The sequence below is a fragment of the Anser cygnoides genome, chromosome 2 (assembly GCF_040182565.1).
Source record: "Anser cygnoides isolate HZ-2024a breed goose chromosome 2, Taihu_goose_T2T_genome, whole genome shotgun sequence".
In the NCBI taxonomy this organism is placed as follows: Eukaryota; Metazoa; Chordata; class Aves; order Anseriformes; family Anatidae; genus Anser; species Anser cygnoides.
Genome location: NC_089874.1, coordinates 16,940,386 through 16,966,039, shown reverse-complemented (window position 1 = coordinate 16,966,039; position 25,654 = coordinate 16,940,386). Strand labels below are relative to the sequence as shown.

The following is a 25,654-nucleotide window of genomic DNA, read 5'->3' as shown; positions in this document are numbered from 1 at the left end:
AACAGATGAACGTGGCATGACAGAGGGCTTTAGGTACCTGCTGGCTTAGCCTCAGCTCAGGAAGACCAGCTTATCTGAGCTCAAAATATAGTGGCAGAAAGGGGAATGCAGCATCACAGAAGTAAAGGCACATGAGCAGACACACACACACACGGCATAATCACAGAGGCCTCATTTTGTTAGAAGCACAGGCTAAAAACCTGGCACATCTGGTGCCTCTGAGCAGTTGTTTGCAGGAGCTCAAGCAGCAGGGAGGCAACAGCTTGCCCCTTTTTCCTGGGCAGGATGGGGAATGAGTTAACATGTGGGGCACTTTGGGCTCTGTGATTTTTCCAGTGACACTACAGTGAGACTGCACAGGGCCAGTTCTGGGGACTGTGTCAGTGATGTGGAAGAGGTCTTTTGTTTTATGAGATGTATTTGACCACACAACCTCTTCTTTGATGGCAAGAAGCTGTTCTCAGTGTACGGAGCAGTTTGTGCTTCTGTGCCAGGCTTGGAAAAGGGCACGTATGCCCAAAGGGCTTGTCCATTTTTTCCATCTCTGTTCCTTCTCTCCGCGGACCTTGACTTGCCACCACATCTCCCACTGTTCACATACCATACGTGGCTGGACAGCAGGGATTTACAAGTGGGAAGATGTTCTCCACTGGCCCTTGGAAGAGGTTGGGATGAGATTCACTCTGGAAAGGAATAGCCTTTATTTTGGGTCTGGCTTACTACTGCTGGGAGAGTCCTGGCTGTTCACGGAGAGACAGCTAAATCGTGGGCGTGTTTATTGGAATTACAAATAGCTTTATACAGACGAGTTAGCCTGGTCACTGGGAATTTGTATGGGTAATTATGGGCTCATTATTATCTTCCCTGCAGGGAAGACACATGACCCAGTAGTCTGAGGAAAAAGTTGGGCGCCAGGAACTCCTGGACTCTAATCCCAGCCCTGACACTCCCTTCTCTGGCCCCAGGCAAGTGACTTAACTTTGTGCCTTGGTTTCTCCGTCTGTAAAATAGGGATAATATCTCTGAGGAGTGTTGTGAGGATTAATTAGATAATGTTCACTTAATGCTTTGAAGATATGAAATGTGAAATCTTATTATGCAGCCTGGAATGCTTTCCAGGCTCTTTTGATTTCTGACCGCACGCTTTCATTAGATCACCTCCTTCCCCGCGGAGGTGGATTCGCTTGGGAGCCACCCCAGCTAATTTGGGAGTTGTTTTTTTCCAATAGCTTGGAGCGGTTCCCAAACCCTCTGACTCACAGCAGCGCACTGGCGAAGCTGAATTTTATGCAGATCTGTCTCTGACACCTGACCCTGGCTGGGGAACGCCTCGGTGAGTGCTGGCTTTCAGGAGACAGGCCAGGGAGTGGCTGGAGACGGGATGAATCAGGTCTAACTGTCTCTAATGAAGCCAGGGATGGATCTTGCCCTTCGGCCTTCTCCAAAAGCAGCTGCACTTCTGGGAGTCCCTGCAGGCCAGGGGTGCAAGGAGCAGCTCTTTCCCCGCTGAGTCCTTCCCCGTGGTCCTGCTGAAGCTGCAGATGCTCCCTAAGCACTTGGCCAGGTTCTGGTTTTGCCTTGATATTGTGAGGCATGGACATGGGAGATAAGAGATTTTTCTATGAGTAAAACGATCCCCTCAGTCATTCCCTTTACGTGCAGTCAGCTTCCTTGAAAGATTGGTTCCTTGGGGAAACGCAGGCTGCTGTGCCAAGTCCCCGTGCAGGGCACAGTAAGGCCGAGCACTGCTTAAAAAACAACAAGAAAAGCAGGCCTTCTTCCTGACATCTACTTATTTTTTAACCGTTCCATGGTCTCATCTGCCATCCCCTTCCCACAAAACCCCCTGCCTGCACCCAGTAATGCTTGGGACACGCAGGAGCACCCGGCTGCCGTGGGCTCAGACATGACTCCAGCACAGCCAGGAGCAGCCCCGGCTGTGGCACCGGCACCTCGCTGGGGGTCAGCCTCTTCCCAGAGCCTCCCCTGGCACCCAGGGCTTGTCGCCCGCAGGGTTTTGCCTGGAGGTGCTGCGAGGGCTGAAGTTCAGCTACTCAAAAGCAGGAGCTCCCTCGAGTGGAAAAACCACCCCACTGCAGCGGGGCGCAGCGTGGGGCCCCAGCTCCATCCACGCCGCGGTACAGGGACACGAGGTTTGCAATGCACCCCTGCTAGAGGCTCGGTCAGCCCTATGGCAAAACCAAAAGTGTCGGAGGGAATAAACGGGATGGAAATAAATGACGAAATGCAGTCATTTTCAGAGCTAGGTCTTGCTTTGTTTGAAATCAGGACGCTCCTCAAGGCGGGCTGACTGCTTAGGAAACTAATCCCCACCACTGCAAATTACAGAATAGTCACACAATTGCACAATTTTTGCTGGATTTTAAAACAACATCTATTTATTTGCTTATCCCCTACCTTGAGAATGAAATTCGTGTTCACACAGAGATCCTTTCTGCTCGCTGTTGTCCCCCCACAACAACCCAAGATGTTTTGGGAGGACACGGGTCTTTAAATACAACTCGGACCTTAAAGTTTGTATGTGGTATGCCCTCATCTCTAATGCCTGGGAGAAGAGTAATTCTTTGCCCCTTCATCTCAACTGTCTATATCCATCAGGTGAGTGAAAGAAACCCAAACGCAGGGGTGGAGAAGACCTGGGCAGGAGCTTTCACTCTTCCCTCTGCAGCTTGTATGAGAATATCGTCCTGGGGTGTTGGCAAGGGAAAGGGGGACACAGGTTCTCCATCTGGGGGGACACAGGCCAGTTAACACCTTACCACTCACAAACAGCAGACACTACACCTTGGAGTTACCAAAAACTAGAGCAGATCGAGACACGGTGCAAGGGGTTGCTGGTGCAGCACTGCTCAATCCAGCAGATGTAAGCTGTGTGGCTGAAAAAGGCTCGAGGCAGGGACGAGGAGCCAAGTCCCACATGAAATACACCTTCTGGCTAGCTGATGGTGAAAAAAAGTCTGTGCTGGGCTTTGCTGCAGGGCGGTCAATGAACAGCAAAAGGGGAATGCAGCAGCACTCCCAGACTGCAGAAGCACGTGCCAAGGAGGACACAGACTGCACATCACAGGGGCTCTGATTTGATCCTGGGAGCACATCTGAGGCTCATGGCCCTTCCAGCCCCCTGCTCACCCGTGCTCACAATGCCGATACAATTTTAGGCACAGCCATGCAGATTCGTGCACGGGATGCTGTAGTCAGCACCCAGGTACAGGAACGGTTTGTTTGTAGAAAGCAACCCTTCTTCTTTAGCTAAGCTTTGATTATATACGCTATCTGCTAAGTCATTGAAATCTCTTGGAATGAATACATGGAAGAATTATTGTAATTGAATCTAAGTAGTGCTCAAATTAATGTAAATATGACGCATCAGCCTAATAATTAAAGTTGTCAGGTATGGGTTTTATACAGAGCTTGAATTAGGTTCCTGCTTGAACTTGTCGATTTGCCTTGAAGCTTGTAAGGCTGAGCTCAAAAGGCAAAGTGTTGTGGGAATGCTGAAAAACAACACAGCAGGGCAAAGAGCTCTTCTGCTCTGCTCTTGGGACCTTTTCTCCTACCACCTCCTGCACCCCCTGCCTGGCACTTTGCACTACATGCAGTATCCCCCTCGTTTCATTTATGGGTGTTTTGTGACTTACAGATGGCAGCTACAGCCCCAGATGCTGTCCTGCTCCCTGCTGGAGCCCACCAGCTCCCATCCCACGGTGGCTGAGCCTCACCTGAGGACCCTGGTGGAGCTCCACATCCCAGTCCATCTGGTGCCTGTAGGCACGACTGCAGGAGGCTGGCTCTGCCCAGGGCTGCTCAGGCACCTCCCCAAGGCTCTTGGCTCCAGCCAGCAGCTGTAGCAGAGTCCCTTACCTTGGGAACCACTGTCCCACCAGCTGGGCTGGCACAGCCATGCGTTTTGGCTTGAGTGACCCCTGGGAGCAGCCCGGTTGAACTTGCTCTGCTGTGCCCGGCATCAGAACGGGCTGTCTGAAAAAGCACCATTTAGGAAACAAAATGAAGCATTCCTATGGGTATACCAGCTCAGCATCTGGCTCCGAGTCCTTTTATTTTCAAGGCATAGTTAGGAAAAAGGCTTAGGTTCAGGTTTCAAAGTTGAGAAAATACACCGAGAATAGTAAAATGGTTCCTTCAGAGAACAAAATTGCTAAATCAACTGAACCACACCTTCAACACATAAAAGCCTGATCAAAATAAAAAAAAAAAAAAAAAAAGAAAAGAAAAAAAAAAGAGAGAGAGAGAGAGAGAAGCAGAAACCCAAAACTATTCTCATTTATCTGGGCCATTTGTACTTGCTATGCGTGCATAAATCAGGCATTTGGATACAAATGTAGGTGATGCACAAGTCCACGCACCTATACCTCTCAAAGTCACACAAGCAGCCACACGAATGAGGCTCAGCCAAGTTTTTGCTCCTACTATCCCATGCAGAAGTTAATCCAGCAAGTGAAAAATTTAGTGGGAAGTTAGACCCCTGCACAGTCTGCTGGATGGTGTCTGTGGGTGAGCTCTTGCCGTGGCCTGTTTCATGGTACAGATGGTTCACTGCCGTGGAGTCGCCTACATTGGTAACCTGCTCTGTGTTGGGGGCACACAACAACCTTACAGAAAGCCTCTGGGTGTGCACAGCCATGGCAGATACATGCAAGAGGAAAAGATTGTGTTTTTGTTCATCCATCTCAATCCTTCACCAACATATGAGGGTCATACTTTGCTCTGAATCTCTCCCGTGGGACACAAACCTTGTGTGCTTTTGTGACTTGCCCAGTTTTGGCAGTCCATATTTACATGGCATGTGACATCTGGTGATTTCTGGTGACATTCACTGAGAGGTGGAGACCATCAATGACAAAGTTGACCAGGATTTTGTTTTCCTGGGAAACTTCCCATTTGTAGAAGAGGCAGCATGGAGAGGTGGATGTGCCAGCTAATTGCACAGCACTCCTGGTGTGGGCAGGTCTACCAGAATCTCAGCAGCACTTTCCAGGCCCCTTGCTTTAAAAGTAGTTTCTAGCCAGTGTCCGGGTGACCTGCACGCTGTCAATGGGCTGTGGCAATCCTGTGCTCCCTTCCTGCTGCCGGGAAGCCTCTCAGTATCGCCCCATCCCTGCTCTGCTTCCCACAGGAGCGGTGGCATCTGCACGCCGGTCCTCTGCTGTGCTGAGCCACCAGGGAGGCATTTCAGAGGGCCGTATCCTGAACGAACGATTAAATGGGACATGGTGTCATGGGACGAGACCCAAGTCCTTCCCTAGATGAATGCCTTGCCCATGCTGCCAGTGGCATTGCTGCGGGGAGTGGGACGAGGTCCCGTCTGGGGGCTGGATCATGGGGAACAGGGGTGAATTGTCCTGGGAGGGAAAGGGCAGGGGCAGGGCTGGCTGGGTTGGACCATGAGGGCAGCAAGGCTGTCCCTGTGGCTTCAGGCTCCTCTGCTTCCTGAGATGACATTACAGCACTGGCATTTGCTGGGATGCTTGGCAGCGCGTCCCAGTAGCTGATGAAAAGGCTTTGTACAAGGGGACGGCGTGGGCTGCCTCGCAGGGAGGCAGGCTTCCCACAATGCCAATTAAGTGTAATCTCAGCGACTCCACTGTCTTTTTTTGGGGGGCTGGAGCCATTTAGCCCACTCGGAGGCATTTCAAACCCTTGCTGTCGAGCCCAGAGGAGCTGAACATAGCCCTTGTTTTTCCTATCCTTTCGCACAGAGCTGAGGTCACCGAGCTCCCATTTAGCCACCCTTATATTTAGCACTTCCTCCTGCAGCGCCTACACCCCCTGCTCCTCCCAGACAGCAGCTCCCATCATTTCAACACATTTGCAAGTGGAAGGGGAGCACAGCAGAGCAAGAAAAGTGACCAAGCATCATTCCCTCTCTTGATGCAGCTGAACATGGTCAGCATTGCTCTGCACCTCCTGGAGGGAGGGGTGCACACGGGCAGCCCCCCGATTTTCTCCCTTTGCACTTTGCCACTGGCAATCTTTCTTTACAGTGATAGGGAGCATGGGCTGTGGTGCTAGGAGTGCAGGTGTGTGGGGAGCTGGGTTGGAAATTGGCCTGGAAATTTGCTGATTTTATGATTGAGTACGTACTGGCTGCTAGCAGGAGGGAGAGCAGAAATGAAGGGCAAAATGGGAGCTGCCCATCCCCTGACCCCAAATCGGTGCCCATCCCAGCCATGGCCTATGCTGGGCTATGCCAGGATGTGTCTTATCCGTGGCTGGATTCACAGAAAGCAGTGTTTTGCAGGGTCAGGTGTTAGCGGAGGCACGAGCGATGAGCATGACGATACGACATATTGTGTCAGAACACAAATTAACCAAACAGGTGACGAGCATGGTGCTGAACCCTTGCAGGGGGTTCAAAAGCATGCAAGGCTGGAGCCAGCCCCTCCTGGTTAGCACTGGGGTTTGCTTTTTGTTGTGGAGAGATCTTTCTCTCCTGGAGTCAAAGTGCAAAAACACCGTCAGAGCCCTGTTATGCCCATAACGTGCCTGTGTGATTTTAGGCTTTCTTTATGCTGCTTGATAGATTGCTCTAATGGCTGTGTTGACATTCATTTAATGGTACTCAATGGCACTTTCATTTAATAAAACTCTTTTCTCACTTTGAACTGGAGTGTTTTCTCAAATGTGGCCTGTGGTGGTTTGCATTTGCTTTATTATTAATTAAAAGTAAACGCCTTTCTTGAGAACATTTCATTGCCATGCAGATGAAGCACCTTCAAATGGACTTTTTCCGTGTTTTATTTCTTTAAATCTATTACCTCCTAAAGCCTGATGAAGTAAGAATTTGAATAACTATTTTTTGAAAGGTAGAATTCACCGATAAGGTTCAGATAAGCAGTTCAGATGCTTATCATCTCAATTTAACTTCTTGGGCTTATTTAAATAAGGAAAAAAAAAAAAAAAAAGCAACTTGCAATTCAACAAGAACAGCTTCTCCAGAGGTTTTCATTTATGTTAGTCTTGGACTGGGTTCAAACGCTGCAAGGATGCCTTTATCCTGTCAGCACTTCCACACTCCGGGTTCTCACATCGACTTTTTCAGCCTGCCGGAGCAGCCTTTGTCGCTGCAGTCATGTCCAAAAATGCAGAGCCAGTTTTTCAGAGCTGGTTCACCCGACGATGCTCAGGACTTTGCTGGCCTGAGACATCCTAACTGGGCTTGCGTTTGGATGCCAGATGCCAAAGGAGAAATTCTGATGTCCTACTCTTTCCGAAGGAAATCACCTCAGACATATTAACAGTCCTTGAAAGTCTCTGTAATTCTCCTTTCTACTTGAAAATCCTCTGTCCTGTGTTTGTGTGTTGGATTCAACCCCTTTTTCATATTTGCTCTCATCTTCCTGATGCAGGTTGCTGCTTTTATTACCATTTTTCCTTCTTTTTTCCTTCATTTTCTTGTTGCCTTTCTGTACGTTGCCTTTATTCACTGACTGCAGCTTCCATCCTGGTCTACTAAACTGACATCTTGCTAACATTCATAGATCCCTGTAAGACCCAATTGTTCACAAAAGGAGCTGCTAAAAAAAATCACACATCTAAATTAAAGCTTTAAGTGTTTCTTTTTTTTATTTCTTTTTTTATACATGTGTGTGTTTTCTCATCTTGTCTTTGAGCTTTTTAGTCTCTAGAGTCTTGTCCTACTTCATTTTGTGTCTTGGAAAAAGCTGAAATGAGTAAGTGATCTGTAATGAAGTTTTTAGCCATAATCAAAGGGTGCAGATCCCGTGATGAAAACCTCTCTCCGTTCATTTGACTCAGAAGATTGTGACCAGGAAACACCCAAGACACTAGAGACAGGGTGTCTGGAGCTGAGAATTAACCTGGCAGACGCTTGGACAGCAGAGTCTTGACTGCAGAAGCCACCCAGAGGTGCTTTACAGGGAGAGCACCGAGACAGCAGCAATGCCCTGTCTCACAGGGATCATTTTTCTGGGAAATGGCAATGCACTGTGTCCAAAGCCAATGCCTGTGGGGCCTTGTTTAGAATAATTTTAATAAGGGAAAGGTCGAAGGTGAAACGCCAACACCTAAAACTGGTATACCTGCAGCCACGCTTAGGGATGCCTCAGCTGATTAGCTGGCTCCTTGAGCACCCACAAAACCCAAGACTTCAGTGTCTGGTGGAACATCCCTGTGCTTTTGCTTCATGCACTTAACTGAAAAAAAAAATGTGGTTGAAACATCGCAACGGTTAGCACAGAGCCTTGTGGCTTGTCTTCCCTTTCTGAGCACAAGGGCTCCCAGCCCTATGGCCACGGGGGCTGCAGGATCCTGGCCCTTCCCCACCCACCCCACCTGCACAGGAGTGTGGTGGTCACGGGCAGGGAGGATAAGGCGTCTGCTCATCCTCCCGTCAATGGGGTGAAGCAAACGGGTGGTATTCTCCAGGGAAAGACCCTTGGCTGGTCTGTGGAGAAGGCTGTGATAAGGCGAGGCAAGGAAGTGACCCCCTGGACATAAAGGCATCCCAGGAAGGCTGCTATCCACAAACACTGCAAAAACATTTTTGCCTTTAATTCCCATTTTAGCATTTCAGAGCCAACATCTAATAGCTTCTTCCACCCCGGTGCTCCTGGAGGGTACTTTTTTTTTTTTAATTTTATTATTTTTTATTTTCCCAAAGGCCAGACACTGCTTTTCCAGTCATTTTTAGCTGGTGTCCGCACAGCCCTTGCTGTTTGATATCCAGGGCTGCTGATTTGGACAGGAAATCCTGCCCAGCACAGGCAAGGCAGCAGGGAGAGGGGGAATGAAGCCAAGAAAGGGCTTCAGCGGGTGCCTCGGGAGCACCTCGTGGGAGAAGGGCGGGAGGATGTGCTCTCAGCTGGATGTTTACAAACAGAAAGGCTGGTTTGGAAATCCAAAATAGCTATGGAAATTTTTATTTTGGCTTACACCTTAAAAAAACAAAACAAACCAAAACACCCAACCCTCTGAAGCTGAGGCTTTATTCTAAGTGAAGCTTCTTACACAATCCTTGGAAAAGTGGGCTGTCAGCACCCTTAAACAAGAAAACTGCTGCGGTTACTTGTGCAAAACTGAGTGTGAGCGAAGATTTGCTCCTCTTTGTGGGTCTGGTGCCAGGCCTGCAGCCACCCGCGCCTGGCCGAGCCACCTCACCGGGACAGCAGGGACGTGGGAGGACAGGCGCTGGGTGCTGGAGGACAGTCAGCAGCACCAAGTATTTTTTTGCTGGCAAGCTCATCTCTTCCAACACACTTCGGGAGCGCTGCAGAAAATCCTTGTGGACCAGCTCTTGCTCTGCTCTAATGTGTCCTCAAACCCTGCAGCTGACAGCAGCATCTGATGAGCGGGTCCTTGCTCGGGGTTTGTACATGGAGGAATCAGAAACGAGCTCACTGCACTACACCAGCAGCCAGTCTGAATAGCAGCTAGCTTAATATGGCACAAACAAAATTAATTATTTGCTTTTCCAAGATCTACTGCCGAAGTCTCTCTTCCTCAGGCTTTCTTATTCTTCACTCCTCCCTTGGGTTTCCCTCCCATTGGAGTGAATTTTTCTGTGCTCTCGGATGGCAGGTTGCAGCAGAGACAGGCTGCACAAAGCTCACCTTGAGGGTGTTTTCCCCTGGATTTTTGGAGAGCTGAGGGTTTCTGGACAAGGGGTTCCAGAAGCAGACTGGGGACGTGATGCTTCAGACTTACATCCAGCTCCGTGTCTTTTCCAGTCTCGCAAACATTTTCTTGCCTATTATTCTGTAATTAACCCTAACCTAGTGGATTTCAAACATTCAAGCCTGAGTAGAAAATAACTGTTTGGATTCAGCATTAAAGGATCATGGTAGCTTTATAACCACCCAGCATGTTTTAAACATCTGGAATCTGGAGTACCTCAGTGCTCAGGGTTTGGCTTTTATTCCGTCAATTAGTGGAGATTAGCTGAGCAGGACAGGCACTCCTGTCTCCACTCCCCTGCACTCCCAGCAGCTGGGACTGGGCACCGCGATGCTGAGAGGGAACAGCGATGTCCCGATGTCTTGCCTCCTCCAGGGTTTGTGTCCCTGCTGTGTTTCACTCCCTCTGTCAGGCACATCCTCTCGTTTTGGGAGGAAAACGCCTGGCACTCTGCAGCCTGACTGCTGCTCCCTGGGCTTCATCGGAGGAAGTCTGGAGGTGTCGCTGCTCCGGAGGTCACTGCACGGCATTGGAAACCCACTGCGGTGACAGAGGGCCATCTTCTTGAAGGCACAGCAACATCGGCATTAAATAAGCCTTCCTAAAATCTGTTTCAGAAAACAACTGCTAACTCTATAGAGCAGCGCGCAGTTTTCCCTTAATATTAGGGTAATAAAAGGGAGGGGAGGGGGAGTGAGAAACTGGCTAGGCAGCAGCTTTTATAACGTGAATTAGCTCAGTCCAGCCCTAAGCCAGAGGTTTCTTTCCTGCAGGATCTCAGACCTGAGGCCTCTTCACAAGCCATCTGTAATATGCAGTTAATGACTCCTGTAAAGTTCTTTGTAAGATGAGGAAGGAAAGGATGCTGGTGCCTCATTGTTCCACTTTTCGTGATTCTACAGGCACGACCTCCCTCAGCAGTGAGGTCTTCCCTGGCTTTTATCATCCGAGATTACCCTAGCACTGATTGCTTAACAAGATCTGACAAGATCACAGCGCGGGGCAGTATACCTGCAGGTAAAACAAAGGTCGCTTTGGAGTCATTTTCTCACAGTCTGCAGCACACGCATTTTCAGCTCCCAGAGGTTTTGCAGAGGCTCAGGGAGGGCTACTCACCCAGCAAACGAAGTTGTGCCTGGTCAATGGACGAGCACCAGTGGAACCACACTCTGAGCGTATTTATAACACACTGCCAGCATAAACCCTGTGCGATGGTATCCAAAAATGAGTTAGCAGCTAAGACAATTTAGCAACCAGCTGTCAGATGCAGGAGATGCACGCTCAGATCCAACTCCCTTTTATAAACCCCAAATCAGCGAGAAGATATCGTGGCAGCCTGGCCGTTTAGAGGACAGCCAGGTGTGCCACAGCCATTCAAACAGCACATATGTTGGCAAGCTTAACTTGTTTTTCCTGGAGTTTTTCTGTGACTTCCCATAAGTCTTGGCTATGATCGTCTGAGCTCTTCCTGTTATCTGCAGACTTTGTCATCCATGGAGGTGGACTGCAAATTTGCAAGATCTGTTTTCTCGAGCCAAAACCTGAATGTAGATGAGCAAGTGCCACATTCATAAGTGTCTGGTCACAGCTTCTTTGTGTCACAGGCAATGATGCTGGAGCTCAGCAGAAACGCTCATACCCAGCCGTGCTGGGAGGGGAAAGTGCAGTACTACTGAAACTGGAGTCAAGCCCTGGGAGCACAAGAACTCCCTGACAGAGACCAGAAGTTTAGGAAGGATGTTTTTACCCCTTTACTGGGCACGACAGAGTAATGAAGCCTGCCTAAGCAGAGGGGTTGGTATGCTCGTCCACAGGCAGAGCTGCCTGGAGCCTCGCAAAAATCCTGTACAATACAAAGCCAAACTGCACGTCAGGATAGTTGCTGCAATATCATTTATCTATCTCACCTTTCTCTTTACTACCACGTTCGTAAATGTAGAGAGGTTCAACTTCCTCATGTGACTATTTAGATTTATTATGACATGCAGGGCATCAGCACTTTGGGGTGCCTCATCCCAGGGCTTTTTGCTCTAGGAGGAGGAGAAGGCAATCCCTACCCCAAAGAGCCCATGGCATTAAACATGGGATGATAGGTAGATAAAACAAGGAGATTGGGAGGCAGCAAGAGAAACCAGTGAGACGGGTTTGGGCAGCATGTCAGCCAGTAATCTCAGCACTCCAGTGTGATTTCTGGGGGGAGTCATGTTGGTGAGGGAGCGATTTGAGAGAGGTTAGCTTTGGGCTGTTCCTAAAGGAGCCTCCTCCCATACCGAGAGACAATCTGGGAGGGAGCAGCAGGTCGCCTGAAAACGTGCTAGGGATGTACTGTGTTGGGGAAGCTGGCAGCACGGCAGCATGTGAGAGGTAAGATGCTCTGAAGGCTCTGGAAGCCAAGACAAGTAGGTACAAGCAAAACCCCATGCAGCATCCTGCCCAGTAGATCTTTTTTCACTCCAAGGGTCCAGAGTGTCTGACTCCACCAATTTGCAGGGCCATAACATTCACTGCAGTTTCCCCCTCCCTCTCCCCTTTAATTTTCCTTCCTTCCTCTGTGCAAATAAAGAGAATGCACTGGGAATTCTTTTGAAGACAGTCTGGTTGGGGTTTGCACTGGAATTTCATAAGGAAGCTTATGAGACATTATAAGATGTCTTTAGAAAAAGAGGCTTTGAACCTTTTATCTTAATGCATTTACCTCTAGAGCACACAGACTTTGTATTCAAGAAAAGCACTTTACAGGGAGAAAATTAAATACATAATGACTTGCAGGAGACCAGGAGACTATATCCTGAGGAGTTTTACTATGGGCTAGCACCAGGGAAATTAAAATGCTCACATACTCTTGACCTTGATTTTGGTGTTCCTGTTTCATGACATAAAGCAATCGAGTTAGTAGGAATATTTTATTATTGTCCCCTACAAATGAACTAGAAACAGAATGCTGTAGATCAGTATCACTCATAATGGCGTAGCTGGTAGAAAACTCTGTTTCAATATTTCACTTCAATTATAGGAGCTCATATTGCCTTAGGTGAGTATGGTAAAACAAAAATCACATAATAACAGGTTATTGTGCAATGGACTGTAAAACCATCAGACAAGGGTGTAAGCTTTTTAAAGTGGAAACCAACTGAATAAAGTGCCTGGAGTCTTTTTCTGTTATTTTCTGGCATTCCCCTGAATGGTTACTTTCTAATACATGCTAAAGACATGCTGTAACTTTAGCTAGCAAAATACTGTTGACTTACATTAAAAAAAAAAAAAAAGATCATGTACAATTGGATAAGCAACATCAGTTAGGAAGGCAGGAAACTTCAAATACAATATATTCTTCTGACAACAACATACATCAAAAGGAGATAGTGAACGCTGAGCCGTGTGTTTCATGGAGAAGGTGGTAACTGAGCAGGCTAGTGGTGTTTTCCTTAAGTTAGCATAACGAGAGCACTGCAACAGCACTAGCACGGTCTCAGTTGAACATTTATTAAATTAAAGAGGCTGTCTCCTGAAAGGAAGAGACTGAGTTAGATTGGCCAAGGGCACCTTTACAACCCTGTATCCATGTCCAAAACAGTACAGCACACCTAGTTAAACCCACTTCACCAGAGCACAACCAACCTGTACAGCAGATGTTGGCATGAGGCTTCTTTGTGATCTTCTCTGCAGCTGTGAACAGATGAGGGTGTTTATTATTTCTTGCAATGCTGCTTTGGAGAACAAATGGACGAGAGTAGAATTCCTTGGTTCTTCTTGCCATGCCATCTCTTTAGCCTAGAGCAAAGTGCTCTGAAGTTATGGGAAATAGTTACCAAGGCAAGTCTTGGATCAGTTCACCTCCCTTATGTTGTCTCAGTCAAGAGAAATGTGTCTGAGATTCACTGGACAGGTCTCTTGGGAAATAAAGGGAGGCCATGGTGAGCTCAGTTCTTAAAGGAGGCAAACCCTCCAGGCTTCCTACCCAGAGAACAACCTGTAGTCATGCAACAATGCCTGGACTAATGGTTTTAGTGGAAATGCAGAAGAAAGAATCTGCTTTTTTGCAATTGCATGGAACAGTACAATAATAATATGAATTTGCCATGGAATTAATTACAGGTTATAGTTCCGTACTAATTTGTGCCTCATAAAATAGTGGAAATAACACTGAGGCAACAGCTCTGACTCTTCTGAGTCACTACTTCAGCTATGACTTACCTGAATATTGTGAATCAGAAATCACATTGGGATTTAGGGCTTTGGCAAAACTGATGTTAAAATATCTAGCTGCTATCATGCCAGACTTACTCTTCTCTGTTGGAACATGTTTCATGAGGTCTTGCTCTAACATCTGTTTAACCAGTTCTTATGCAAAATCTTATGGTATAAATAAAACATGTAACATATACATATGTGTGTGTGTGTACCTATGTGTACAGATATAGGTTTTGCTACTTTATGAATTTGCAAATGCTTTCAGAGATAGATTACACTGATCTGGTGGCGTATGCTGCATGAAGGCAACTCTGTAATGAAGCAGAGGAGTGATCCCTGCAGCCCTCTGTGTTGGTCTCTGCACAGGCACAATTCCTGCCTGCAAAGGGCTGGGACTCGTGCATGGGCTGCTGCTGCACGAGTGGAAGCAACAAGTCCAACAGCATAGCAACTGCTTCCTATCAGCTGATAATTGGCATTGTTTAATCTCTTTTTCCCCACTCTGCTCAGGACCCGTTTTATTTTGCTGTTAATGTTTCTCACCCAACGTTCAGATTCACACCTGCCGTAGCATCGTGGCACCTAATTTTGATGTTTTCCATGTGGCTGTCTGCAGCCAAACCTGCCATGCCAGATGGCTTATATCTAACAGAGAGAAACAGGCACCTTCTGAGCATGTTTCTCGCTTTCCTATTTAGACATCTACTTGAGGATGAGATGTGTCACAGCCCGGTCCCCTTTGCCCATGCTGACTAGCTCCCCATGGGATACAAAGGGAGCCAACAGCTGTTAGCTAAGATGAAAAGGACTGCATTTAGCTAGATGAATCTCCCACTGGATATTTAGCTGTCTGTTACTGATTCGTATTGATTTTCCCTGATACATTCTTTCTTATCTGAACTTTCGTAAATGCTTTCTTGATGCCAGCTTTCCTTTGCTTTTGATGGATATGCTTTTAGCTTCCAGTGGCAGAATGCTCTTTGGGCTGCCTGCAACTATGAAAGTCCTCTGTCTCACCATTCAAAAATACAGCGATAGCTAACTTGCCTGGGCAGAAAAGCTCTCCCATAAATAGCATGCTTATTTGGTAAGGGATGGTTTTGTTAGGCAGGGAAGGGAGAGACATTTCAAGGCAATTTTGTATCACTAGATATTTAGGTTCAGAAATATCTTTATCCACTTTGGGAATGCACTTCCTGTTTTGACTTGCACTCTAAATATATGTAATTTTTAAATTACAGGTTTACGTCAAGAGAACAATTTAGTCAAGTATTACTTTCTTTGGAGAACACATCCTTGTTGTTACTCATAAATTATGGCATGCATTCAGGCATAAAGAATGTACGGATCTATTAATCAAAAGCCATGATCCACATTATGGGTTTTCTGTAGGAAACAGTTCTTCTGGTTGGGGAGGCAAGCGATAGAAAGCTGGTAAAATGCATTGCAAAGAAGGCCTGATTTGAGGTGCAGGGAGTTACTGCTTGGAAAGGACATCATGGGACAGGAGGACACGGCAGAGGTTTTGGAGGATCCAATTCATGCCTTGACACCTCCTTGAATTATGAAATATTTCCACGTAGCCTTTCAGTACAGCTAGCTGAGGCAGCCCATTGTCAGGGCAACAGGGCGGTGTGTTTACACCTTCTGAGCAGCAGGCTTCTTATGTTGACAGCTAAAGGAAACAAATGGGTTACTTCAGGTCTGCAGCAAAATCAGCCAGGGTTCAGCACTGTTCAGCCACCCAAACAGCTGGAAACTGAGACTTGACCTTCGTTGTTGGGTGAAGGTGCTGGCAGGGCTGTCTCTGTGCTCTGCCTTTCTCTAAACCAAGGACTGCAGAAAGCCAAATGGGAAAGACGCCCCACTTTGTGGATGACTTGACATTCGAACTTTCTTTGTTGCAGATAATACTTTAAGACTCCGATTTACTGCAGTGTGCAACTCACTGAGGACTGTGCCTCGGGCACGTCTCTGATCCTCACTCATTTGCTGCCTGATCTCTGGAGAGGGACAGGGCAGGGCAGGGATGCAGCGAGGCTGGGAACTTTTCAAGAAGCAGCTGCTGCAATGACAGCAGACAGATGTAGAACATGACTAAGAAACATGAACTACTCAAAGAACATGACTACTCAAATTTTAAGTCTATGAGAGTTGTAGCTGAGGAGTAGGAAGACTGTAGGTGTCTCAGACACTTTGGATGGTGATTTTTGCCAAAGCTTTGTAGGAAGGAAAGGATCTGAAGCTATGTCATGAAGTTCTTCTCCAGTCAAAAGTTTGGACTTAATTTTTTCTTGGGTAATTTATCCCAAGAGCTCTAATGTGTGATCATGAGAAGAGCATCCCACTAAGAACAATTTTTCCCATGTGTCTGCTGATGGCCCTTGTACCTCTTGAGGTTTATAATGAGCCATTTAGCAATGTGAAGCTGTGTTATAAAATGCAAGCACCACATTTGCTTACATTAGCAGAATTATCACGTGTAAATAATTTCACACTCTTCTGAATACTGAATAGGGCATAAATGTATGCAGTTCAAAATATCATGCTTGGAAAGGTGTGTCTTTGTCTCCTGTTTCAATTATCATAACAAAAGATGAATCTCCAAGGTACATTTGCTTGTGCTGACACTATGCTCATCAGCAAAAGGCCTTCTTCTGAGGCTGGGAATGGGACTTTGGTGGTGGCCCTTTGGAGAAGCACCTTAGCTGAATTATTCTCTCAGTAGTTTCTGTTGTGAACGACAGATACCCTGCTTGGGTCAGAGATTTGTATTTCTTGATGCAACTCCTCCCATGGAACCCAGCTTAGAACTTGTATTAATGGTGTTCTTGTGTCATTCTGCTGTAGCAGCCTTGTAGAAGGGAGATGGTTAATTTACATATATTGCATACACTTACAGTATTTCATGAGATAAAAATCAAAGACACTCCTCCAAAAACACAGAATTGCATTTAACTTAGATGCTGATGCGTTTTCATGTCACATTGACCAATGTCGCACGTAAGCTTTCAGTCGAAATTGTGTTGCACGTGACAAACATGAATGTTCTCTTTCCTTGCGTACACCTCTAACCCTCAACCTTTCCCTAATTTTGGAGCAATCTGCACATCCTACACAAACCTGCCCCAAGGAATATTTGATTCCCAGTATAGAGGATAACAACATCTGTTTATGACCACTGTGGTGAAGAGAAATTGCCATAAGACCTTGGCAATGAGTTTTGAGCTTTCCCCATCAAGCTGATTCAGCAAAGTTAAAATGAAATGGCCTGTCAGAGCATGCCAAGGGGAACCATTTACTGCTCAGAGAGCTCGCAAAGTGTCTCTTTGTTTGTTTTTCCCAATATCTCATCCCCAAGGCTTTCAGGACCATGATAAACAACGCCTCATTATGTTTATGTAAAAGAAATTGAAATTACTGTGCATAGCTATCATTCACTGGCCAGGCCTCAGCCCAAAGAGATTTTGGCTGAAGAAAGCTTTGCAGCGAACATATCCACCCTTTTGCTCCACAGCGCTGTAAAAGCTCTGAACCAGGGTCAGGGTATTACTGGTAGGACAGGATGTGCTGAGACCCTTGCTGAGCCCACCCACACTGCTGCAGCCTTGCGGCTTGAAGATCCCCCAGCCTCTTCCACTTACTTAATCTTTCTCATATCATTATATATCCCCTTCAGAGCCAAGTTCCAAAAACAGTGCCCATCCTTTTCCTTTTCAAGTTGGTAATGTTCTTTTGTCCAGCACATACACACATGCGTGCACACACACAAAATGGTTCCAGCTGTTGTGAATTATAAGCACAGAAAATGCTTTTGGAAAAAAAAAAAAAAAAGGAAGAAAAAAGAAAAAAGAAAAAGTGAATGGAAGATCAGCACACAATCCAATGAGTGAGTAAATGTTTCTCATTAGTGATTAGATCTTTCACGTTTTCCTGCATACTTATGTTCCGTGGTTAGTTCCTTGTTCTCGATTGAGTTGGGTTGGACTGGAAGACTTGCACATTGTTTTTAAGAGACTTGATCTTCTGTGAGGACACCTTGATTTTTTTTTTTTTTAAATTGATCTTTGCAAACTCTCATCCTGTCTGGTAAGGGTATTTAGATCCAAATCTTCAACCCGAATCTTGGGTTAGCTCAGTAACATTTGTATCAGCAATGATGTCTTCATTAAAGGCCAGCACAGAAATCCCTTACCCACCCTCAAAGGGAAAGTACAAGTGATGCTTTAAGTTACCTGCAACTTTTGCTGGTCTAAGTAGTTATCATTCCCAGCTATTTTTCCTTGGACAGATTCAGGTTTCTATTAAAGTATTTCAAATGCAGGACAAATGTTTCTTTTCTTCAAGTATGTCAGTCAATCAAGAGGTCAAAGAAATGCTGTTCTTTGAGTATCCGAAAAGATTAGAGCTGCCAGGGAAAAATAAATTCATTCTTATCATGTTGGATTGTTTTACTCCCGAATGATGGCAAGTTTTTGGATACCATTGACCTGTTTGAAATGTGTTATTGATTTCTACATCCAATAATAAGCAGCCTGAGTGTTGAATACCAGATGGGATAGAAACAGAACTGATACAGACCCACCAGAGAGGAAAATATGTCATTCACAAAAAATGAAATCCATGCCCAATAATTGTTTGGATTTCTCCCATTATTAGTCCCCAGTCTTCAAACCTGTATTTTGTTGATTGAAGTATCTTAACTTACAGGCTGCGATGTGCTGATGCTCAGGCAATACAACAGTAAAATAAAGCTAAATGCTAGGAATATGTTAGAACTGTTGCCAATCTGTGTTGAGATAAAGCTGCTAAAATTAACAAGTGCATTGTTTTCCTAGAAAACATTATCTGTCCTGAAAATAGAGTTCAAGACAGTCATGTTCAAACCTATAGACTTGGGCCAATTTCTAATCTTATTTACACTGATGTAATTGACATGAGGAGTTGGCTTGCGGTGTGCTTACACTACATCTCAGTGCTATTAACAGTAACTACAACAGAATTTAGGCATTTTTTGAATATGTTCTACTTTGCATCATATCTCCATGGCAATGTCTCTTAGCAAGTGAGACATTTCTTTGAAATGTTTGCATTAAAATGTATAGATTGAATTAACCCCCAGCCAGGAAGAAGCTAACCAATATCACAGCTGAATTTTAAAATATTCTGTTGGCTGAAGCTTTCCTTTGCAAGAAACATTGCACTGTCTGTAAGTAATTTTTGCTTCAACCACAAAGAATACATTGGTGCATAGAAATTTTTTTTCAGGAACTGCTAGTTAACCTAGCAATTTAAAACTTCTCTGAGTGCAGAGTGTGGGAACAGTAAATAACCCTGGTTTCTGCTTTTCTAAATCCGTTACAAGAAAGCTCCATGACCTGTTAACTCTTTAGTCTGGGTATAACCCTGGGTTTTTTTGGAGACTGGACTGAGAGCTTCTCATTTCTGCTGGCAGTGCCCTACTCCAAGCCTGGGTACAAAGGCCATACAAACAAGCAATGGACTCAGGCAACACATGCCAGAGGGTCCTAGTTTGCTTGTGTGCAAATCATCAGGAGTTAGTTGACGATATTGCAAATTAAAAAATTCGGCACTTCTGGAACAACATAAAGGTTGAGGCTGAAGGCTGTAAAACCTTGGAATCCAGACTATTTTCAGCCATCGCCCAAGTTTCTGTTCATTCCTTATATCTGCCAGCTCACTGTTATGTGTCCAGCAGCAACTCCAGCAGTATCACAGTGCAGTAGGCACAGGGTTCTGCAGATGCAAAAAGATAAACTGGCTTCTCTCCAAATTTGCATACATTTAAGTGTTCATATACATTTATGTGCATTTGTTTACCAATAGGTCCAACACAGAGCACTCCTGCTGATTCACTGGCAGAACATCATGTAATTCTCCCTTACAGGTTTCCATGAGGTCTCCCAGCCAAATGCCAAACATATTTGGCTCTGTTTTGTTCTGAGGTCTGATGAGATCACAGAAAGGAAAATGCCCTCAAGACATCACAATAGAAATTAACCAAAAGACTTCCTCTTGGGGAAATGCCTTAGCAGGCATGAATTAAATGTCAGCAACATGCAGATTGCAGAAAGTCCTTCCAGTCCATCACCGTATATGGATCATAATCCGCAAGATGATCCTGTTCTGGGTCATAACCAACACGGACATAAAAAAGTGCTTTGAATATGATTGTACGGGTTGGCAGATGAGAATCCTTAGTCTTCACTTTGATGCCACACGTGGTGTGCTGGCTGTGGGTTCATTTCATTTCATTTGGTTGTTTAAGGTTCTTTCCACACACAAAGCTTTCTCATGGAAGTATCCATGGCTAGTGCCTTCCCCTGTTTCTGTTCAGCTGTGAGATGGTCATGCTGTTATCTGCCACGAGTAATCAACCTGGCAAATGATAACCTGGTGATGTGTAAACTTTCAAACCCATTATCTGCTAGCAGCAGCACTGCATATCTCGATCTGAAGTCTTCAGCTGCTTGGAAGCTTCAGCCAGCAGCAAGTGACAGGAGCTACTGCAAACCCAGCACAAACGTTGTTTTCCCTCTCTACTGGATATCAAGTCATACGTGAGATCTGGGTGCAGGGATTCCAAGTCCTGACTGAGGACTCTGGTGCACAGCACCATTTCTTTGGTCTAGTTAATTTTCTCTCTGTCTCCATGAGAAGCAGAAGTTTCTTAAGAGCAAACCTTAACAGAACAAACTCACAAAAGCACTAACAGACTATCACAGGCTTCCTCACTCCTGCTTTTTGTCAAGATGTTGTGGCACTTTCTTGGCCTAACTTGCGTGTTGAGCAGCGGCTACTCAAAAGATGCACCCCTCCCCTCAACTCTTTCTTCTCCTGAGGGAAAGGATGAAAGATGCTGACCCCCATGTGACAAAGATTGGTCACGTCACATAGAGCAGGCATGCCCAGCATGTGGGTACTGTGGTGGTGTGAGCAGTACAGCAGCCATCAAGAATAGAAAACAGTAAAATAAAGCAGACCTTCTCATACTTCGTGGCTTTTGATGCTGACTGGAGAAATGTGCTCTTTGTGAGAAGCAATGAAAAGGATGTTCTGGTCTGTGTAAGCAGCCAAGCACAGAACCTGGCCTTGTTCAAGGCACTTGGGTTACCACTGGAGACTTCATGACTCCCATGTGAGCAGCCTGGGCCATGGTCCCGTCTGGTGCTAAAACGGAGGTTTCAGTTTGTGGCACAAGGATCAGAAGCTGAGCAGCACAGGCAAGCTGCAGGGAGGGAGCAGTGCTAAAGGTAGGCAGGAGCACAGCACGGAGAAAGGTGGTAGTACCAGTGGGAAGGTGGGGAATGGATGTTATAGAGGCTGTGGGGAAATACATTAGGTTTGGGAGGCAACGTGGTGAATGGAGGAGAGAAAATAGAAGTAAGACAAGGCTTGTGTGCAGGAGGTGGAACCTTCTCCTGTGCCTGTGGTCTGGAGGAATGAATTTCCATAAGCATTATTCAAGCACCAACACCACTGTAAATAGCCCACGGCTTTTTTAAAAAATACCTCCTGACTGTAGGTGGTACCTTGTTTACAAGGCCAACCTCTCCCTGCCCCAACAGCCTCCAAGGGGGGGGAGGAGGTCAGCTCGCCATGTGCTGTTGCAGCAAACCTCCTGGATTAAAGGTCCACGACTTGTTTCATGGTCCTTTCTTGTTCACCCCGGGCAGGGTGAACAACCTCCCTTCACTGCCAAGGGCAAATGCTCCCTGCTTTCCCCACAGAAGTGAGGACCTCGAGCATGGCTGAGGGGGTCTGGCCCCGTGGCACTGTGCGAGGCCTAGTCCAGCACAATGCTGCGTGCCCACCGCTGCCTCCAGCCACAGACATCACCCAGCATTTCTCCCGTGGTGCTAATTAATGCAGGATGTTCATTCAACACTGCAAACGGGGAGCGTATATATATATCAACACGTATCCTGTTTCTCTCAGCTGAGCTGTTTTCTTTATCCCCAAAGGGACTTAACAGCAACATCCAGCTACTGTGGGCCCCTCACTGGCCCGCATCGTCTCCAAATCTTCAGCAGTGCGAAAACGTTCTGCTGTTCCCCTCCACTGATAAAACATCTCGCAGTAACATCTGCAAAAAGGTGGTAAGTTTGCAGTGCAAAGCTAGGGCAGGATTGTCAAAACACAGAGGTTTAAAATTAAGGCGCTGCTTTTATTTCAGGCCCACAAAGATGAGCCTGAATTTAAAAGAGCAATGTGCATTTAGCAGTTAACTTTAAAAATCACAGGATCATTCCAGCATTTTGGAAATCTGTCCATTTTGTAGGAGACCTGTCCTTTAGACCCCTGTATTGTTTTTCTGAGATATTGCCCTTAGATTTAGAATGAAATGCTGCTTTTGATTCAATACCAAATGACAGGAACTGCATCTTTGCTGAATTAACTGCCATAACATACAATTCAGTAAATAAAGGTCCTTTGCAGGAGTATTGAACTTGCTACTGCAAGTTGCACACACCCATCTTTCGTGTTGTCATATTTTCCTGAATATACCGTGTTCTAAATCTAGGGAAGAAATCATTTCTGTATGGCAACGGCTCATTCCATTTCTATTAAAAAATGCAGTATCATGCTCTGTCACTTTTGGTAAAATAATTAAGCTTCTACATAGATTTATGAAGGCACCAGCGATCCCCACCACTAAATTTGTTGTGATCTAGTCAACAGGGATATTGCATTTAGTATGTCTTTAGATATAATGTCTGGGATACTGTTAAATACGCTTTACCTTAAATTATCTTCTATTACTTACAGGCTTCCTTCATCTTTCCCTATCCCCCATAGCATGATGCAAAGCATGTCAACACAATGATGGGGCAGAGAAGTGAAAAACTCATCCATCATGGATTTGGTCAGATGACGTTATTCTCAATAATAATATATTTACCAAAAAGTGCAGTTTTTACTATCAATCAGATTATGAATCAGGATAAAATTAAATGAATAAATTTGAAATGAAGACTATAGAAAGAAGATTATAAAAGTTGAAGCTTTTTGTTCTTATATTTTTAAAATGAAACAGCATTTCTCTTTAAAACCCATTCATTTTGAAAGCCAGCAAAATTATTTTTAAAAGGTTTTATCTCATGACAAGTAAATGAAATGCCTCATACTAGGTCAAATAAAATATTTGTTTGATCAAAACTATTTTTTTCCGGATTATGCAGTTTTTGCAACTATATCAACTATGTAATTATTTAAATTGAAATGATCTAGCCCTGATCTATAACAGTATAGACCAATACTAATTTCTTTAATACCCACCCACTAACTTTGGAATAATATCAAAGTATCTGAACTAGTATCCGAAATATGATCAACATCAGAGCATAAAATGCACTTTATTCCACTCTGACGGCAATGAAAAGGTAGTTATAATTAAATCCTTCCTTTGAGCAATATTTTCTTTTTTTATTGAATACTGTTTGAAAACAGGAAGATAGGCAAGAAACAGGAACTTGAAATTATTCCATCTCATGCAAGAGTGATTGTCAAACAAATGCATAATTCTGTTCATTGTTTTTAAGAGAGCTGATTAAAACCTTCCCTCATCAGTTCAAACAATCTGTACACCATGGCTGAAGTTCAAGTGATGTGTCTAAATCTGGTATCTGGAAGAGAATAACAACTGCAGAGAAAAATCTGTCAAGAATCCTTCAGCAGGAGGCACCCTGGGTGATCCTTGGGTCCTGTACTTAGCTGACAAGTTCTTGTTCAGCCTTCACCACAGCACTGTCTTGTTTCCTGGAGTCCTGGTACATTTCTCAAACCCACATTCTCTGGTTTGATATTTCAGAAGAGGGCTCTCATGGTGCTGAACATGAGGTTTGTTGCTGCTAGCACTGCTGTTGTGGCCTGACAGCCACTCAAGTGGCCCCAGGGGCTCCAAACCTCAGGCTGCTCTTTATCTGCAGTGCAGCTCTGGGAAAGGTGGAGGCTTTGCAAACGTGGCAGAAAACGGACAGCCTTTTGTTAGGACAAGAAATACACAGCTGCACCTGGGAACATTCAGTTTCTGCCTGAAAGTTTCACCTCCGTTTCAGGAACCAGGGCCCAGATGTTCCTTGGTGTATATCAGTTCTCAGTCAGAGAGACGTGGGGTCCAGAGCATGAAGGCTCTAGAATGTAACAGTGAAGGGAAACCCTTTCTTTAAATAAGATTCTGTCTCCTTAGTAGATGATCTCTTGAGCAGGTTTATTGGGTGATCCACTGCATGTTTCTTCCAGTTGAGTTCAGAGCTGATAAATTTGGACTTGCCCAATGTAATAGGTGCTTCCTACAATCTAGGGCTACTCCACTTAAAGTGATGATCACCAAAGTTTAATAGCATTCATTCTTAGGCAGTCATCTGTGTTTAATAACACTGATTTAAGTGTCCCATCTAAGAACAGCATTGATTCTGCTCTATGAGCTCTAGCTCAACAGAGCTAGAAAAGCCAGCAGAGCTAGTTCCACCTCCCAAGTGGGCTTTGCAGGCTGGCATGGACATGGAGGGCACAATGTGAGCAGCAACTCCAAGACAGGCCCAGGCAAATTCCTCTAGCTGCCAAAGAGCTGCATGCTGATAAACTGAGCGGAAAATATATGGCGGGCAGTTATGCTAGTAATGGTACTCAATTCAGGTAGCACAGCTTACATATGGCTGTGTATGAGCAATAAGTGTTCAAAACACGTCTCTAAATCCCAAATGCTGTGTTTGTGGTTTGATATTCATTTGCAATTAATCTTCTTTTCAATCTGCTTCTATAAGACCACATACCTTATGAATATTATCATATTGTATTGCAATCGTATTACTGTGTTATTGTATTATTTTTTTATTGTATTATTGTGTTATTGCATTGTATTCTCTATTCTTGACAAAGATTGGAGAATCTTCAAGCAACCTCTCTCTTGGCAGAGGGTCTCTTTCAAAAGTATCTTATTTCAAGATCCTGCTAAGGGAATATATTTGGATTGCGTTTCTGATGTCATAGGCTACACTGATAACAATCATATTTATGATATATCTTGAAATAGGGAAATAACAGGAAGCATTACACATACTGCATTCATCAAATACATTACTATGACCAGCTTAGCCAAAGCAATCCCCTTACTAGGAATATCTAGTATTTAAAACAACACTCTGAGTCTGTTTTCATTTTAGCTTTTCATTTTCCCTCAAAACATCAGAAATACTGTACATGTGCAACCGAAGCCTGTCTTAAATTAAATTTAGACCATGTAATTGTGAGGACTGATGCTTGCTCACTTTGGATCACTAAATCAAGTTGAATTCTAGCCTGATACATAAAAAATAAATAAATAATTCTCTCCTTATTAAATGATAATCACACTGAATATTTTGCTCTTTCCATATAATTATGTCAAGCAAATTTACTTGCAGCAAAGAAGAATACAGAAGTAAACACAACACAACATTAAAGATCACCACCGAAAGCCCCTCTAATGTCAGAAGGTATGGCTGTCAGTCATCAAACTAGACATATAAATTTACCAGCCCCTAGAAATGATGAGCAACATCTCTCTGCTGCAAAAAGTGACCCCCTGTCTAAGAATTTCACCCAGATGTAGAATGAATTTGAATTAATAATCACATTTACATTTCAGTAATGTAACTAGCCAGCTAATCCTATTATTCCTTTCATATGTATGTACTGCTTTATAAAAGTGTTAGAGATCAGCATGGTTTATTGCCATGACAACCAGACACAAGTTCCCCACTGCAAACACTTTCCCATTCCTCTG

General features: G+C 44.9%; 1 long non-coding RNA gene across 1 annotated transcript; it reads left to right on the top strand.

Annotated features, from left to right (window-relative positions):
- The first annotated feature begins 21,059 nt into the window (after window positions 1–21,059).
- Window positions 21,060–25,181, top strand: LOC125184385 (uncharacterized). The gene is made up of 3 exons (XR_007168321.2): window positions 21,060–21,140; window positions 21,852–21,986; window positions 22,657–25,181. It is a non-coding gene; the product is annotated as an uncharacterized lncRNA (long non-coding RNA).
- The last annotated feature ends 473 nt before the right edge of the window (window positions 25,182–25,654 follow it).